This window comes from Bufo gargarizans, chromosome 10, assembly GCF_014858855.1.
Source record: "Bufo gargarizans isolate SCDJY-AF-19 chromosome 10, ASM1485885v1, whole genome shotgun sequence".
Taxonomy (NCBI): domain Eukaryota; kingdom Metazoa; phylum Chordata; class Amphibia; order Anura; family Bufonidae; genus Bufo; species Bufo gargarizans.
This window is the reverse complement of record NC_058089.1, coordinates 51,320,859-51,326,473: the sequence shown is the minus strand read 5'-3', so window position 1 is coordinate 51,326,473 and position 5,615 is coordinate 51,320,859.

Sequence of the window (5,615 nt, the reverse complement as noted above, 5' to 3'; positions counted from 1 at the left end):
CTACACTTTATTGAATAACTCAGTGGCTATACAAATTTTTTAATTACATGCAATTACAAAAGTATTCAGATCCAGGTGCTGGTTTGAAAAATGCAGAATATTTTTCGTGGGACAACTCCTTTAATGTATCGCTGCCTTATAGTGCAGCTTCATCAGGGGTCAAGTATGGAGTAACACTGCCCAAATATATACATGAAAGCAAGTCGGTATTGCACGGGTCTGAGAAACAATGGTTGGCACATGCACAGTAGACAACACATGGCGCATGCGTAAACAAAAGCAACTTTAGAGCATACGTCCAATGCCAAAAAAGACTGTGTTGGTGAGTGATGGGCACAACTGCGCTCAGCATACGGGGGGGGGGGGAGTGTTACTATTTCTTTTTATGGAGAGCGCTTAGCAGGCGTGAGAAGTCTTATAGGTCAGGCAATGCTCCTCTGGATTTCTGGGAAAAGGATATGCAAGAAGTGCTGGCTTAGCTAGTATCCATGTTATGCCTCAAGGCCTGTTTAAAGGGTCGAGCATTGACTTAGGAAGCTGCCTTACATCTGGTGGCGTCAGAGCTTTCTTTTCCTGGAAAGAGAGATAATTTGTATATGCTTCTAACGGGAAAAGAGACACGCCAATGCGCAGCTCTTGCTTCCCTGTGTGAACCTAAAACTTCAAACAGATCCGGGGACTGGCCATAGACTCTACAGGGAAATTTCCCGGTGGGCCGATGTCTAGGGGGCCGCCTGAGGCCCCCTTGGTAAGTAATGACGCTGGTGGCGTCAAGTAGTTATGTACCTGGCAGGCGAACACAACACAGGTGCCAGGGGCGGACATATCGCCTGTGCAGCCGGTTCAGCTGCACAGGGGCCCGTCGTGTGAGGGGGCCCATTCATACTAGTGAGCGCTCACTAGTATGAATGGGTCCCCTCTGTTATACAAGAGGGAGGCGGTGGCGGTAAGCGCTTACTTACCCCTCCGGCTCCGCTTCCTCCCTGGTCTCCTCCAGCCTGACTGCGTACAGCGCGCACTGTGACCTGGCGGTGTACGCAGTCAGGTCACGTGCAGCGCGGTGGTGGAGACCAGCAGGGCAGGCACTCACATCAGGACAGCCTGGCGGACAGGAGAGCGGTGGAGCAGTGGAGGTACGTTTTAATTATTTATTGATGTGAGGACTGATGGGGGTCTGTCACATTGATATGGGGGGCCTGAATGAGCATATGGGGGTGCCTGAATAAATAATTAACAACTGATATGGGGGGGGGGGTTCTGAGCAAGTGACATATGGGGGGCCTGTCTATTTTATATACTGGCAGACGACATGGGGAGCACTATGGAGGGGGAGGAGCAATATGGGGGGCCCTATCTTGTATACTGGCGCACTATGGAGGGGGAGGAGCAATATGGGGGGCCCTATCTTGTATACTGGCGCACTATGGAGGGGGAGGAGCAATATGGGGGTGATATCTTATATACTGGCACACATGGGGAGCACTATGGAGGGGGAGGAGCAATATGGGGGGCCCTATCTTGTATACTGGCGCACTATGGAGGGGGAGGAGCAATATGGGGGGCCCTATCTTGTATACTGGCGCACTATGGAGGGGGAGGAGCAATATGGGGGGCCCTATCTTGTATACTGGCGCACTATGGAGGGGGAGGAGCAATATGGGGGTGATATCTTATATACTGGCACACATGGGGAGCACTATGGAGGGGGAGGAGCAATATGGGGGGCCCTATCTTGTATACTGGCGCACTATGGAGGGGGAGGAGCAATATGGGGGTGATATCTTATATACTGGCACACATGGGGGCACTATGGAGAAGGGGGGAAAGGAGCACTATGGGGGCATCTTCTGGGGCCCTATCTTATATACTGGCAGACATGGGGGGCACTATGGAGAGGGAGGAGCACTATGGGGACCCTATCTTATATACTGGCACACATGGGGGCACTATGGAGAAGGGGGGAAAGGAGCACTATGGGGGCATTTTCTGGGGCCCTATCTTATATACTGGCAGACATGGGGGGCACTATGGAGAGGGAGGAGCACTATGGGGACCCTATGTTATATACTGGCAGACATGGGGGCACTATGGAGAGGGAGGAGCACTATGGGGACCCTATCTTATATACTGGCACACATGGGGGCACTTTGGAAAAGGGGGGAAAGGAGCACTATGGGGGCATCTTCTGGGGCTCCATCTTATATACTGGCAGACATGGGGGGCACAATGAAGGGGAGGAGCACTTTGGGGGCCCTATCTTATATACTAGCACACATAGGGGGCACTATGGAGAAGGGAGGAGAGGAGCACTATTGGGGTCATTATATAGGGAAATTATACTGGCACACATTATGGGGGCATTTTATTCTGGCACATTGTCAGGCACCATGGGGATAAGGGGAGGCGCACTATTGGGGCACGATATAGGAGTATTTTATACTGGCGCAAATTATAGGGCACTATGGGGACCTTGTCTCAACTGGGGGCACTAAGAGGGTTTTTTGGGCACACAGTAAGGGGCATTGCCACACATTATGAAGGTACTATGGGGACATTGGCTCTACGGAGGACACTAAGAGGAGGTATTTTTTATACTGCCACACAACAGGGCACTTTTATTTCAAGAGTTAAGGTCCTTGACAGTAAGCTCCGCAGCGCAGTGTTTGCCCTATTACTTAATCAGAGCAGGAGTGATGAGGCCCAGTGAGGCTGGGCTGTCGGGCAGCGCTCACCCAGCAGAGCTGTCCTTGAGGTGATCGATTCTCTCACTTCTGTTTTTTAAATAGTTTTTGTTAAAAAGTCAGACTCACATTCCAAGGCAGAAGAAGGCCTCTTGCACACGGCCGTTGTGGGTCCGTTCCGTGCATTGGTTTGAATGTGTCCGTGATTCTACATGACTGATCTCAATAGGGAAAGCGCAGATGTGAAAGTAGCATAAGGGCTCATTCACACAAACGTATTTTCTTTCCATTGCTTTTTCTATTGCAGCCCATATGCAGAACCATTCGCTTCAATGGGTCCGCAAAAAAACGGAAATGACTCTGTGTGCAATCCGTTTCCGTATGTCCGCATGTCCGTTCCGCAAAAAAGACAGAACATGTCCTATACTTGTCTATTTTGCAGACAAGGACAGACATTGTTACAATGGATACAAAATAAACAGATGCAATACGGATGTCACACACATAATCCGTATTTTTTGCGGATCCGTGTTTTTCAGACAGCAAAATACATACGACCGTGTGCAGGAGGCCTAAGACTGTCTTATAGTTTTTGATGAGGACCATTTCCTGTAGGCAATAGAACTTTTTGAATTTGTTCATCTACTTTTCAAGCAAACATACACTGCAAAGTCTCAAGTAAAAGCTGCATCAGAAAGGACATGCCCCCTGAGCTGCAGCAGAAATGACAAGCCCCTGAGCTGCAGCAGAAAGGACGCGTCCCCTGAGTTGCAGCAGAAAGGACACACACCCTGAGCTGCAGCAGAAAGGACGCGTCCCCTGAGCTGCAGCAGAAAGGACGCGTCCCCTGAGCTGCAGCAGAAAGGACGTGCCCCCCTGAGCTGCAGCAGAAAGAACACGCCCCACTGAGCTGCAGCAGAAATGATGCGCCCCTGAGCTGCAGCAGAAAGAACACCCCCACTGAGCTGCGGCAGAAAGGACACGTCCCCAGCAGAGCAATGAATGGGGAGATCTCTGGACCCATGTGAGGTACAGGGCTGGTTCTAGCTTTGTTAGATAGAGGTTGTCGGGTACTATATGGTGTCTCATATATTTTGTACCTTCGTCATGGGATAGTCCCTTTACTCGGCGTGATCCGGCATTTGCTGCATTTAGTACGTCATGGACAGAAGCTGAGCCGGGATAATGACAAGATGATCGGGTCTTCTGCAATAATACAGCTTGTAAAGCACAGTTCAGACTGCTAGGAAATTACAGGTCATGCTGGTAATCCTGGGATCGCAGGCCGTGCTGGCATGGAGCTGAGCGGCGCCTGAACACAGCAGATAACCCCCATCAGACTCAGATCACTGACATTTAACCACTCACATGCTGGCATCAGTTGAGATTGCAGCATCTGAATGGAGGGGCTCCCTGTGAGGACCCCCCCCCCACAATTTCCTTCTTCTTGGGCCCGCCCTCAGTGCACTTAGGCTACTTTCACACTAGCGTTTTTCTTTTCCGGCACGGAGTTCCGTCCTAGGAGCTCAATACCGGAAAAGAACTGATCAGTTTTATCCCCATGCATTCTGAATGGAGAGCAATCCGTTCAGGATGCATCAGGACGTCTTCAGTTCAGTCTTTTTTACTTTTCAGGACGGAGATAATACCGCAGCATCTACAGTTTTATCTCCGGCCAAAAAAACTCAACACTTGCCTGAATGCCGGATCCGGCATTTTTTTCCATAGGAATGTGATAGTGGCGGATTCTGCATTCAAAATGCCGGATCCGTCCTTGCGCAGACCGAAAAAAGGTGAAAAAAATAAATGCCGGATTCGTTTTGCCGGATGACACCGGAAAGACGGATCCAGCATTCCAATGCAGGATCCTGATCAGTCTTACAAATGTCATCAGTCGGCATGACGGAACTGCTCGCCGGATCACGCTGCCGCAAGTGTGAAAGTAGCCTAACACTTGCGTTTTGTGTGGATCTGTCATGGACGGAGCCGTTCAGATAATACAACCGTCTGCATCCGTTCAGAACGGATCCGTCTTGAACACCATTGAAAGTCAGTGGGGCATGAATCCGTTTTCTATTGTGCCAGTGAAAACGGATCCGTCCCCATTGACTTACATTGTGTGCCAGGACGGATCCGTTTGGCTCAGTTTCATCAGACGGACACCAAAACGCTGCAGGCAGCGGAATGGAGACGGAACTGATGCATTCTGAGCGGATCCTTGTCCATTCAGAATGCATAAGAATGCAAACTGATCCGTTTTGGACCGCGCCCTTAATGGATCTCGCAAACTGACAGCCAAAACGTGAGTGTTGCAGTAGACTTTTGTACTTGTGATCTTTCATTATATAAGAACCTTTAGGCCCCTTACAGATGAGCGTGAGCGCAATAGGTCCGGATGCGTTCAGTGAAAAAAATGTGCAATTTCGCAAGCAAGTTCATTCAGATTTGTCTGCGATCACGTTCAATTGTTCCGTTTTTATCGTGCGCGTGCAATGTGATGTAATGCGTTTTGCACGCACGTGACAAAAATACTTAAGGTTTTCAAACAACATCTCTTAGCAACCATCATTGAAAAACGTATGATTTTCACGCAGCTTCATTCACATCTATAGGGCCGAGCGTTGCGTGAAAATCGCACAATATAGAGCATGCTGTGATTTTCACGTGACGCACAAGTGATGCGTGAAAAAACAACGCTCATGTGCACAGACCCATTGAATGATTGGGTCCGGATTCCGTGCATTCGCATCACGCATCGCACCCCCTGCGGAATACTCGCCGGTGTGAAAGGGGCCTTATAGTATTTTACAATTCTAGGATCAATCACAGCTTCTCACACCGGGAACACGTGGTCTCTATTGAGCTCGGGCTGCTTCTATTGATATGATGACGTCACTGGCCCCGCCCCTGCTGTAGTAATAGAGCCACGGACGC